Raw genomic sequence first — 15,458 nt, 5'->3', positions numbered from 1 at the left:
TAAGATTATTAGAAAAAAGATTATGAAAACTTTATATTAAGATTAATCTAATTATAAATTTAATATACCCTATTACAAAAGTATTGATTTTATTAATATTAATAAATTAGGATTTTTAAATAAAAGGTTATCAAAAAAGATAATATTATAATAAAAATAATATATTTAGAAAAATATTTAGATTTGTATAGACTATATATATAACTATATCTCCAGTAAAGGGAATAATATATACTATCGAGTTCCTAGTTAATTATTTAATTAAACTTATTGCTTATTTTATCTTATTAATAAGTATAAATATAAGCATTTACTTTTTAAGAAAATTTACAAGATATTTCTCTAATATCAAATAATTATTATTAAATATAATAGTATAATAAAGGTAAATTATAACTTTGTTAGTTTTTAATAAAATCAATTCTTTTTTGATAATTTGATTTATGAAAGAAATTAAAAAATTATATTTTAAAAGAAATATTTTTTATTATTTTTATTTAAAAAAATACAAAATATTATATAACTAAAGCTATAATACAAAAAGATAAGTTAAAACAACAATACTAACTTATTATAATATAAATAAAAATAGAGTTTTTAACAATTTATAAATAATTATATACAATTGAACACAAATTCAATCTTATCATCATACATACTATAACTAAAAATCATTTTGTTTTTTAGTTTATAATTATCCTATATGTATTTATTATTACTATTAACTAAGGATTTAATTAATATTTCAATTTAAACCATTCAGCCTTAACTTTTATACCTCATTTAATCATAACTATTAATACCTATAAAAACTTTCTTTTTGGTTTACTTTAAAATTATTAAAATAAATAAAAAAAAAATTCTTATTATATTATTTTAATAATTTAATTTTTATCCAATCACTTTTCTTATATTTATAAAATTGTAATTTCTTTATCATTTTGATATATAAAAAAAGTTCTTTCGATTTTTTTTATTTATATATTGATTATTATTTATAAAATTGTAATCATTTTTTTTGTTCTTATAAAAACAAATTTATTCAAATAAACATATAAGAAGTTCTAATAAAAAGAGATTTTGTAAATAGAAATTACAAAGGAAATACAGAATAGTTTTGAAATTGGAAATAAAGTATTAAATAAAATTGTTATTAGCATTTAGTTACAATACTTTATATTTAAACTATCAGTATATTTTCTCAATAATTAGAATGTACTTTATTTTCCATTTAATATTATTAATAATATTTATTGAAGACAATGATTTAATAATTTATCCAGAAAATGAATTATTTGTTACTTTGTAGAATTTGTTAGATAGAAATATAAGATAAACTTTTATAATAAATAATAAATTCAATTGAAAGGAATTTTTGATTTGATTAATAATCTTGAATCGATTCTAAATTGAATAATCCAATTTTTTCAAAGATTGTTATATTGAAAAGTTTCTTATATTAAACTATATATAATCTCCTATATCAAAATCAGTTAAACAATAATACAAATTGATTAATTGAAACATCTTTTTTTGTATACACAAGATATTCTCTTTTATTCAATTGAATATCAGTTTATTACATTTAATATACTCTTTAATATTAATTATATTCAAATTATTAATAAATACAATAAAATCGAATTTCTAATTTTAAAGATTATAGAATAAATAATTATATGAAGTTTTATATAGAAATTAATCATCTAATAATTTATAAGGAAATATAAACTGAGTATAATCTATTATTAATAAGAATTCAGATTAATTATTTTAATAATAGTTTATAAAAGATTACAAGCATTATTGAAGATATTAATTATAAATCTCAATCTAACTATTAATTTATAAATAATAAGTAATAAATAGTTTGACTTACATTCCTAAAATATTATTGAATTCTTTCTAAAAGATTAATATAAATTAAAAATTATAATTAAAGATTATAAATTTTAAAGCACTATAGTATTTATATACATAATATAGATACAAGCAGATCTGATTTCTTAAATTGATTAATTTATAATAAAATATCGAAATAACCTGTTTGATTAATTAATCCAACTTATTAATATAATAAATAAATGTATCTACAAATAGATTATTTTTTTTGATATAATACATAATAATAAAATTATAATCGATAAATAATTCTATCTAATACATTTATCAAATATTTAGCTGTTTGATAGATATAAAGTACTCGAAAGCTTTATAATTAGTATATACTTTAATTTAATATAAAAATCTAATAAATTTGATTTTTTAATAATCTAGGGATTTAATAATTACAAATATTTCTTTATTATAAACTTTATAGTTTAGTTTAATAATAATTATTATTTTTAAAAAATAAATAATTAATAGTTATTTATTATTATATTTCTAAGAGAATATATTAACAATTATATTATTAAATATATTTGTTACAGGGTATATATATAATAGTAAGCTGTTAGAACTTCGATCCCTGATATTGTGCCTTTTGTGGATAGATTGTGTGCGTGGTGTAGTGGTAAAGCTTATAATTTCTATTGTATTTATTTATATAATAGAGTATCAGGGATCTTATTTTATAGATATTATTCTAGAATCTTTTATTAATTATATTTTAATTGAAATTGGGTTAATAATCAATTAGAAAGTGGATTTGTAAGGGATAAGGATGTTTTTGCTTAATAATTGAATATTCTGAATTCATTAGTAATAGGATTATTAATGGTGAGGGTATTGGATAATGAATTATATATTAATTATTATTACAAATTATATGGTTGACTATGTATTATTAGTAATAATCTATATTTAGTCTTTTCGGAACAAAAAGATTAGAGGGGAGGGTTCTGTTATAGGGTATATATATAGTAGTAAGCTATTAGGACTTCAATTCCTGATACTATGCCTTTTGTGGATAGATTGTGTATATGGTATAGTGATAAAGCTTATAACTTTTATTATATTTGCTTATGTAACAGAGTATTAGGGATCTTATTTTGTGAATATTATTTTGGAATCTTTTATTGGTTATATTTTGATTGGAATTAGATTAATAATCAATTAGAAAATAGATTTATAAAGAATAAGGATATTTCTACTTAATGATTAAATATTCTGAATTCATTAGTAATAGGATTATTAATGGTGAGAGTATTGGATAATAGATTGTATATTGACTATTATTATAAATTATATAGTTAACTACATATTATTAATAATAGTCCACACTTAGTCTTTTCGGAACGAAAAGACTAAAAAGAAGGGCTCTGTTATAGGATATATATATAATAATAAGCTGTCAGGACTTCGATTTCTGATACTATGCCTTTTGTGGATAGATTGTGTGTGTGGTGTAGTGGTAAAGCTTATAACTCCTATTATATCCGCTTACGTAACAATATTGATTTTCAGTATATAAAATAATATGTAATTATAATATTACAAAAAAGAAATAAAGATAAATTTATCTTTAAATATATTGAATATAATTTAATAAATTTTATTGAAATGAAATTTAATATTTGTTTTTATAAATTTGTAAAGAGATTTTATTATTATATTATAATCTTTAATAAATTAACAATAAAAGTTATAAAAATCTAAAAATAATTGAATACCTTTCATAATAATAAAATAAATCTAAATAATAATTATTTCAATTTTCTTTGAATTAATTTATACTTTATTAATAGAAATAATAAAACCTAAATACTTAGTATATTTGATATTAAATTCATATTTTTTGAAATCCGTTTATAATTTAGTAAATTTAAATTATTCAAAAATATGTTTGATATATTCTTTATATTTGTTTTCATTTTCAAATTATATTAATATATTATTGAAATAAATAATATAAAAGTTATTTAAATAATTGAATAAGATATTATTTATATATTATTGATAAATTATAGGATTATTTATTAGTTTAAAAAATAGAATCTTATATTTATAAGAATCATATTAAATATAAAAGATAATATATTCTTTAGAAATAGAATCTATATATATATAATAGAATATTTATCGAATATTTAATTTGATATATATTTTTATATTAATAAATTATATAAATGTTTTATTAATAAGAAATAAAGGAGTATTTATCTTTATATATTAAAAAAATTAAATAATCTAAAGTTTATATAGAATCTTAAGCTTTTATTTGATTTTTAATAAAAAAATCAATATTATAAATAATATTTAATTAGATTTTATAAATCCTTTAGCAAGATTTTCAATAACATATTTTTTAATAATTTCAAATTATTTAAATAATATTTTATACAATAAATTATATTTAAAAGCTTTTTTGTTTTTTTTTTTCAAAAATAATTTTATAATTATATAATTGAAAGGGAAATAGAATGTTAGATTTATATTTAGAAAGTACTTAATAATATTATAATAAACTTTGGAAATTAGGGATTCTATTCTAATATTTATAATAATGTAATTGAGAGTAATAATAATTTCTGATTTGAAATTGTTTAAAAAGATAATTATAACTATAATTTAATAATTATTATTCTAATTAGATTTATAATTCAAAATAATATTATTAATTTCTTTATAAATAATTATTGTTGGTTTAAGAGAGATACGGAAGACGTGGTTCCTATTATATATAGACCCCTAAATGTCTATTTATATTCAATCTAAGAAGCTAGCTAAATGAGGGAAATAGTAGGCTTTTATATAGACACTATTGAAAGAGCTAATCTCCTTTGTTTTTGTTTAATATTTTTAATACAGTTGTTATTATATAAAAATCATTTTTTTAAAATAAATTCCTTTAAATGAATTCTTTTATCTACACACTCAAAACTTTTTTTTATAACTTCAAATATAATGGCAAAAAAGAAATTCGTAAAATTATAAATATCCTCTATTTGCTGATTAAAGTCTTTAATCTCTTATTAACAGAACTAATTTTTTTTCCTAATCCTATTCCACCTACTTTATTGCTTTGATATCGATCTTATTTGTATTGATCAAATCAGCAAAAGCTTGATACAGCTTTCCTTTCATCATCGCATTAACTGAATTAGTTAAATCATTAATCTAGATTATTTTAATAATTTCTCTCTACTTATAGAATTGATATAGTATTATAATATCAATCATTAATCTCTTTTCATTAATTGTTTCCAGCTTCGTAAATAGATTATATAGCAACTTGGAATCAATATACAAAATTAATAAAATCTTCTTACCGAGAATGGTGTTAACTATAAAAGTAATTGTTACATCAATATCAAATCTCTAAATTAATCCATATAATTCAAATATTAAAATATTATATATAACTTTTTTACATTTAATAAACAATTAATGAATAATATTAACATTATTATATTTATTCATCATTACAATCACATAATCTATTTAGAATAAATAATCTTTATTATTCACAAAAAAAATATCAGTAAAAACAACAATCTTAAATAAATTTAGGTTAAATAATATATATTTGAGTTTTTTGATAAAGTTTTCTTTTTGCTATTTAATATACTTATTTAATACTATAATATTATTCTTATTAGATTAGATTATTTATACTGTTATAGATAAATCAAAAGATATTTCAGATTGATATATAATTACAATATATACTTTGCGGATTTATTATACAATATATTGTTTATATATAAAAACATACTTTCGAATTTTACTATATATATTATATATATTTATAAATTTAATAGATATAAACTATAAATTGTTATATTATTTCTTTTAATCGAAATGAATATTATTGTTTTTAAATATAAAAATGATATTATTAAATTTTAATAAATAATTGTAAATGAATTTTTTACAATTCTTAATTATAAAATCAGCCTATTTGAGTTACTTATTTTCAGTTTATATAAATGTACTATCCTTAACAATAAGTATATCATTTATTTGAAATTCTACAATACTAAATCCAATTCTTTTATTACTAATATGTAATAAACAAGGATTATATATGAATTATTATATCTTAAGCTTTTTATAGTAATAAATATAATATATTTAGAACTAATGATTTCCTGTTTTAGGAATATTATATAATAATTTAACAACTAGTAAAATCATATTAATTAATAGATTTATTTTTTCCGAAATATAAATATAAAAAATGTAATATAAGTTCAAAATGGATTGAATATATATTTGAATAATATTTTGAATATATATTTCTATATTTATTTTTCGAATACTCACAACTAATAAAACTAGAATATATTGATACAATTGTTGAATTGTTGAGGATTATATTAATACAGATATCTTATTAACATTATTATATATTTGAATAATTAATCTCAATTTATAAAATTCAATATTCGTTTTCTTATTTTTAATCTTATTGATAAATTACAATTTGAAAATATATATATCAAAAGGAATATCCGAAAGTAATATAATCTTGAATATATTTTTAGCTATTAATCTATTAATTTCCTTTTTTTTGAACTCCTTATATATAATGGAATCTTTGGAATCGGTAGCAAAATATTCGAAATAGTAATTCTATATATAAGCTCAAATCTGAGATATAATTATTTGCGGAAAAGATGTTGAAATAGGAATCTGATTATTCTTGAATAAATCTAAAAGAGGTTTCTTTAGATTTGTTATATATATAACTACTAAAGGAGGTAATATAATTTTGCTAGATTTTGACAAAGTTATTTCGAAATTAATATTATAATCAAATTCCTTAATCTCCTCAATATATCTAGCTTCTAATTGCTTATAATATAGTTTTATTGATATAAATCTAAATCTTGTAGGTTTATAAGGTAGATTAAGAGTATATATCTCCCCTTCTATACTAATAAGTGAAAAAGGTTTTTTCCACTTACCAGTAATTATTCTATTACCCTTCCTCCAGATTAAAACCTTATTATTCAATAATAAATTATAAAATACAATTATAGAAAGTTCATTATGTATATTCAAAACCTTTCGTATTTGTATAGAACTATATAATCTATAAACCTTTATTATAACTTTAAAGATCGTAACAGCATACTATTAAATAATAGATATCAAAAGACTAATATCAATTATACAGAGAAATATTCCAAAAACAAATAAAATAAATATTAAACCATTAGATCCAGTAATATTGTTAATTGCTTTTACAGCCATTTAGAGTATAATTGCCTTACAAACACTGAGTTTATAAACTTTTTTATAAATAATTTTGTAAGATCTGTATAATAGTACATAAAATCTTTTAATAATATTAATCGAATAATATACCTCTACAAGGATTATCTTTATTTGAATGGATATTAATATAATATATTATTGAAACTCTTTTCTAACAAAATTGGTATCAGTATTATGAATAATATACTCTGATAGATTAATATATATATTGATCCAGCACTTCTAGAATTTATTCTATGTATATTTTGTAAATATATTGCTTAGTTATCAAATAGTTTGAAAGTATATAGTTTTGTTAATAATATACAGAATTGGATTATTGTTGATATAAAGTATATCAACAAGTATGGTATAATTAAACTCAAAATCCTTATCAAGCAAAAAGAATTTGAATCTACCGGATAACTTACTATGGATTTGATAATAATAACAAAACTTAATAAATTGTTTAATTACCTTAAAATCCTTATTGTACCCGGAGTGTTTAAACACCTTATAGAACTTACACACAAATAAATAGTCGAATTGATAGTAAATTCATTACAACTCAACTTTGATAAGATAGTAATCATTATTACCAATAAAATGATTAATTAATCCTTTAATATTGATATTCCATAACAGAAATACATAACCAAATTATCGATATACAGAATAGATGCCTTTAGGTATAATAGTAATATTATCAAGATTATTATATTTAAATCTAAATCTATCTATATCAATCAAAAAAAGTAAGAATGAAAAATCGGCTTCTATTATATTCTATTTTATCTTTCTAAATGGAAGTTTAATATAAAACAAACTAATAAAAGTTGTTACTCTAATATTATATTAGATTATTACCTATCTAGCAATAATTGTATCATACTCAATATTCTCAATCTTTTTTTATGCCAAATATTAATTGTATTTGATAAATGATCTTTTAATTGTACTTGTATTGATTATAATGTTAAAGAATGTATTAATATTGTATTGCTTGTTATTTATATTAAACATCTCAACTATTAATTTATGAGTGCTTGCAGTATTGTTAAGATTAATTGCTATTAAAGAATTATCACAAGTATTTATGGAGGTAAAGAATATCCTGGAGATTTCTTTAGAACTGCTTGTATTAGTAAGATATTGATTAATAAAATAATTATCATTATTATTATTATTATTGTTATTATTATTATCTTGATTATTTTCTTGTCCGATATTAGTAATAAACTGCTTGTATTGCTTTGTAAAACTCTTATCATTGAGTTTGCTGTACTTGATACAATAATTTATCTTAAATCAGTTTTTCTCTTTCTATATATACTTGTAGTATCTATAGTCCTTTTTCTTGTAACCAGAGAAGTAACAATTATTTTTACTCTTATCAACCAATACAGGAAAAGGTTGTTGTTCAATATATTTATTATAAGGTTTCCGGAAGGAGAAGTCTGAAGATCCATTGTTATAGAAACATTGATTTATAAAGAATATCTCAAACAATATATCCTATTTCGGAAATGCTTTTTAATAAAAATTAATAATTTATTTAATCTGGTTAATAAGTTTTATAATAATTAAATGAGAGTTGTATATTATAGAATAGTATTTCGGAATATTGTTGTATACAAACAAGATTCTAATATAGTATAATTGGGAATTGCATATATTGCTAGGAATAGTATACTGAATAAAGTATAAATTTGTAATTATTGTATTAAATACTTTCTAAGATTTCTTAATTAGATTTTTCTTAATGTAATCCTTAAAAATGATTTTATTTTATTTAAGAAGTATATTTCATTAATATTCAGATTCTTTGAAATTGTTGATTATTATCTCGTATACACCATCATACATCTTAGAAAGAATATTAAGGTTAACTTAATAAAAGTTTTTAATAATGTCTGAAAATATGATAGGGAATATCATCAAAGTCATTTTGATTAATATAAATACTTTACGGCAATATTCTATAAATATAGAAATCTTTAATTAAAAGAAATTGTTGATATCCTTATACCTATTGTTATCTCTATAGATTTTAAAGAGATTAATAAGGTAGCAATTCTGATTACATTAATTATTTTCTCAGTGGTTGGAATGATTATAATAATCCCCATTTCTATTATCTCTGCTATTGTTTTTATTACTATTTCTACTACTACCTTTATTACTTTTACCACTTTAATTATTGTTATTATTATTATTATCTGAATTGTTATTATTATCAGATAATCCTATAAAAGTATTAATTAATGGAATCCTAGAATCTGGTAAAGGTATATTTTGTATATCCCCAGATTGGAATAGAGATTGAAATAAAGCTAATCCTTCTATTATTGAATTATCTATAACTTTACTAGGTTTTGGTAAAGTTAGTTAATCAGCTATATTACCATCTTAAGGTTCAGGAGGTTTGGTTTATAGTCTCAAATCGAGTCTAATAGGAAGATAAGTTTATTTCGTTGATACGAATAATTGTGTTTTATTAAACTAATATTCCAGGAATTAATTTGTAATTTAATTATAATATTTGTTGTAATCAAATATTTCTGTAAGAGTATTCTCGATATCTATATTAATATTAATATAAATTCCATGATATTATAAGACTATACGAAAATTATATAATATCAACTTGTCAATATTCCTTAATATACCTTTACAAATGCAGTTGAAATCGGATATGATTGTATCCTGAAAAGGTATATCGGTGATTCTTATATCCGAATATACAGCCTTCCTAAAAAGAAAGTATTTATTGGTATAATGTTTTGTTTTTAATCTGAATGTATATTCTTTGTAAAACTGCCTGGCTTTATTAAGATCTTTTGGAAAAAAATAATCCTGAAGTTTTTTTTTGAATTTCAATTTTTTTATAATTTTCTAAGCTTTTTTTTTTTTAATTGTTTTGTTAGGAGGAATGTAAGGATTAAGGAAAACGGTAGGTTGAGGATGAGGAGGAGTATTAATTATATTCAAACCTTTATAATAAGAAATATTAAAATCTGTTTGTAGAGGATTAGTATTATCAATTGTTATATCGATATACCCTTCTATGCTAGTGGATTTATTGAATAGAACCGGTTTTTTGCCAGTATCAGGTTTCTTGTTAAGATTAGATTTCTTGCCGGTTTACTTAAAATTAACATTAGCATTTACCCAGGATGTTATAATGCTAACAATAGGAAATAAAAGAAATAAGAGTAAAAAGGTATTTTGAATAAATAAGTAATTTGTAATATTATTAATTAATATTAGTTTGAAAGAGATATGGAAGATATAGTTTCTATTATATGTAGGTCTCTAAATATCTATTTATATTCAATTTAAGGAGTTAGTTAAATGAGGGAAATAGTAGGCTTTTATATAGGTACTACTGAAAAAGCTAGTCTCCTTCACTTTTATCTAATACCTTTAATACAATTGCTATTATATGGAAGTCATTCCTTTGAAGTGAATTCCTTTGAGTGAATTCCCTTGTCCATACAATTATAGAGATTTTATAATTCTTACTTTTTTTTTTAAGTAAATTGAAATTAAATTAGTTTGAATGTATATATATTATATATATCGGAAATATATAATAAAAGAGATTTATAAATAAATTAAATATAAGTTTGATTGAAAATAGATTTCTTCCCCAAATTAATTGAAATCGGAGGTTTAATTATATTGAGAATTATTATATTAGACTCCTGGGGGGGTGTAATAAGTATTAGAAAAGACGGTAAATACGTATTGAAGGGGGTGAAAAGCTTGATTGTATTCCTATTGAAAAGTTGAAGCTATTTAAAGTGCTAGAAAGCTAAAAACTATGCTAGAGGGGGTTGTAGTATTCATTCTGATATCTAGTTTATCCCAAAAAAGACTATACGCCTTTGTATAGAACTATATAGAAAATCAAATTATCCCTTGAAATGTAAGGCTAACTGTTTCGAAAATGGAACTAGCTTTTAAGCTAAGAATCGTAATACATCATCCATTTTCCAACTCTTAGTATATTGAGACCTGAATTATCTTTCCTATTATATTGTTATATTGTATATAATATTCCTATCGAAACTAAATTAGTGTATAATGTACAATCAAAGAACTTGAAGGTAGGTATATAAAAGGTAACTTATTCAAATTCGAAAGGAAATATTAAAATAACCTGGATATTCTATATTATATGATAGGGTTCTCAGCTGATATTGAATCATTATATAGTGCTTTAGAGCCTACTAATAGCTTTAATAATATCCTCAAAACCGTGTAAACTTAAAATGGTATTGTAGAGAGTGATTGTAGGTTGACTTGTAGTATAATTGAAAGGTCGAATATTGTATTTATTGAAAGAAAAAAGGAGAATTCGAAAAGGATTCGAATAAAAGTTCGAATAAGGTTTTCAAAAAGGTGATTCGAAAGAGATCTCGAGAGATTTCGAAAATTGATACTATTCGGAGATTGAAAATAAAGAAATCGAAAGGAAGAGGGGTTTCGAAAGGTATTGTAGTCTACAAATTATCAATAAAGATGTTGTAGAGAATTGTAATATATTGTATTAAAGAAAATGAAGCAATTTGTAGTATTTAAAGGGTATCTTTAATGTTTTATAACTTGAAAGGAATTAAGAGAAGATTGAAAATCATATCTATTTTGTTTTTGTGTAGGTTACCAGAAAAGATATATATTGTAGGTTAGGTTTTAGTATTAAGTGTAATACGTATTATATTGAAAGCTATGTATAATCTAGTTGACTATATCAATCAAGATGATTATGTAATACGCCTAGTGCGTTTAGCCTGCTTTCTATATTGTAGGTATAATTGATATTATCTTTTACTATTTATTATTAATATAATAATATATCTTTTCTAATCGGGCATTTCAATTGTTGATATCTTTTTATTTTAAATAATCAATTTTAGATTGTTATAAACTATTTTTAATTAGAAATATATTTTTTAATAAAAAAATAGTAAAAAAATATTCAGAAGGCTATTCAAGGTATTATTTGAAATAATCGATTTTGATTTGGATTTTTGTTAATTATTTATAATTTAGAATTATATTATATAAATCCAAATTAATAATAAAAAATGGTAAATAGGATTATTATTAAATATTAATTATAAAATTAAAAAAGATTAAATAAATGATAATTTTATTTCTTGTACCATTATAGCTTTTGATTTTAATTAGGGATTTGAATAGTATAAAATAGGATTTAAATATAGAAAATAATAATAAAAGAAATATTTTGTTAATAAAAGTATAACCATTCACTTCAAAATTTATAAGCGCTTGAGTATAATATAAATATCCATTTCTTGAAAATGTATATAATAAATTTATAAAATTCTTTTTCATTAATTTTATTGAATTAAAAAATCTTATATCCCAAATTATACTTAAAAAGAAACTTTTATCGAAATATTTTAATTTAAATATTGATTTTTAATAATATAAATAGATTTGATAATTTCCATTTATACATCTAAATTAACATTCTTCTTAATATTCTCTTTTACATTATAGAATTTTTCATTTTTTTAATCTTTTGAATTTTAATTATAATACTTATATTATTTATATATAAAATAAAATTACAATTTATTTTTAATATAAAAACAATAATATTATAATTAAAATTGTTTTCTAGAAATAAAATACTATTAAACTTGAAGATTTCTATATAATTAATAAAAATATTAAAAGGATATAAGATTTGAATAGATAGATTTGGGTTATTCAATAAATAAAAAATCGTTTTGGAAAAAATCAATAAAAGAATTCTATTAAACAATTTTTTAAAAGGAATTTCTTTAATAATTCTATTACAATTACATTTTTAAAATATAACTTCAAATTTATCAATTTCAATAATTTATTAATTAAATTTTCCATAATATAATATTATTAAATATAAAAACTAATAATTTATTAAAGAAAATTGAAAATCTTTTTTTCTAAATTATAAAAAAAAGTTATTAAATCAATAATTCCTACTTATATAATTAATAGCCTAAACTTATAATATTATATTAGAAAATTTTTATATTATATATTATTTGATATAATTCAATATTTATATTTGATATAGATATAATCAATCTCAACCAGGTTTTTATAATAACTATAAACTAATCAGTTAATTATTAATCTATTAAATAAAGAATTTATATATATAATAAAAATATACATTCTTATATTTCTTCTTCAATCTATTTTATTATATAAAATTATTATTGTAATTCCAAAATAAACAAATTTTTATAAAGTTTAAACTATTTTATAATTAATGATTATTAAAAACTTACTTTCAATTTTATATTATTCTTAAATTTAAATAAAAAATTAATAAACTTTAAAATATATAAACATTTTATTACAATAATAAAAAAACAAAAAAGGAATATTTATTGAATTTATAGATTATTTAATAGAATAATTAGATTTGAAAAGAATAAATTATTGATATTTGGAAAAGATTATTATAAAAATTAGTTATACAAATAAGAGTTTCTTTTATTTTTCTTTTTTTTGATAGTAGGAAATACTTTTTTAATAAAAACAATTGAAATATCAGAAATTTGAATTCTATAATCTTTTAAAGAATTTATATAATATTATTATTAGGATTAAAAAGATTAAAATAGGCAAATAATATTAGAACTATATTATAATAATTCTTTTTTGAGTTTTATTATTTTATTCTTTAAGATTTTAAAGTTTATAAAAATCAATAATTATTCTTTTTAAGATAAATAAATATATATCAATATATTATTCTTGAGAATTAATTTTTTAATTAAAAAATTGTTTTTTAATTATTTTTTCTTTTTATATTTATTAATATTTATATTAAAATGATAAAAACTATATTTATTATTTCATCAAAATTGATTATTATTGATTAAAGGAATTTGATTAATTATAAAAAAAAAATCCTTTTAAAATAAATAGATTGAATATAATAATAATACTTATAATTCAATATATTTAAAGAAAATATTTTTTTATTAAATTTTAATTAAAATAAATCTTTTTTTATAAACAATATTGATATATAATTTATTTAAAAAGATATTATAATTATAAAATATTATTTGAATAATTATTAAATAGTTATATAATTGTATAGAAATTATAGATAATGTAATACTTTATTTTAAAAGAATTATAAGAGTAGAGTATAATTTATTCTTAAAATCTATAATTACAAAATCAGGAGCAAAGTATTTGTTGAGTGTATTTATATATCAATTATGTATATGTAATTGTACATATATGTATATACGCATATGAGCGATCGCAACTACGATTGAGTGCCGATCCGTGATATAAATAATCTAAATAATCTAAATAAAAATATAGAAAAAAGTATAAAAGAAAATTTCTATTATTTCTATTATTTCAATAAACAAATATGAATAATATAAATAATATAAAATAATAGAAATTATAAGGCGCTCCGAAACACTAGCGAGCTAGCTCGCCCCGAATGACCATAGTTACGTGTATATCTATAAAATAGTAATTCCATGCCATTGATCTATTATCTCAACAATCAATGTTTATTTGAATTAAGGAGATCGATCTGTAAAGAATGAGATGCACTTTGATGTAAGAGTTCTGACCCCTGCTTACTACACATGTAACGCTTTCCCAGCTAAAATATAGGATTATTCAACTTTTTATACCTTAGTTTATTTCTTATAATAAAAGATAAAATTAGAAATTGTTTTGGAAAAAGTTATTTAATTAATCGAATCTTATAAAAAAATGAATAGAATATTTTTTTCTAATTTTTTAAATAGAATTTGAAAGAGTTAAAATTGAAAACTCTAAATTTTCATAAAAATTCGCTTATTTTATATGGGAAAAACGTTACATATTAGAATTTTTAGAAAATTTCGATTTCAATATTATATAACTATTCAATAAAAATGATGAAAAATATTTCGAATAATTTTTTGTATTTTAATTACAATTAATTATTATTTTCAGTTTTTTTTAAAAGAAAATATAATGATTTGAATGGAAGATTTTATATAATAATTTGTATGAGAAAACTGCATTTTTGTGGGGATTTTGTCACATTTGTCACAGGGGTGCGCTGAGCAAGGACCAGAACTCTTAGTTAATTCTTTAGAACAATCAACAAGGCCTTCGGAATTAGGCGGAATTGAATATTGATAATTGCTTGGCCTGGAATTTATCCAAGGAATTCATAAGGGCTTGATTGATCATGTTGATCTGGAGCTGGTATTATGCCTCTTTTGTTAGACTATAGCCAAAAGGGAAAGTGGGGTAGC

Source organism: Botrytis deweyae, assembly GCF_014898535.1.
Source record: "Botrytis deweyae strain B1 chromosome Unknown BDEW_037, whole genome shotgun sequence".
Taxonomy (NCBI): Eukaryota; Fungi; Ascomycota; class Leotiomycetes; order Helotiales; family Sclerotiniaceae; genus Botrytis; species Botrytis deweyae.
Note: the sequence above shows the minus strand (reverse complement) of the source record.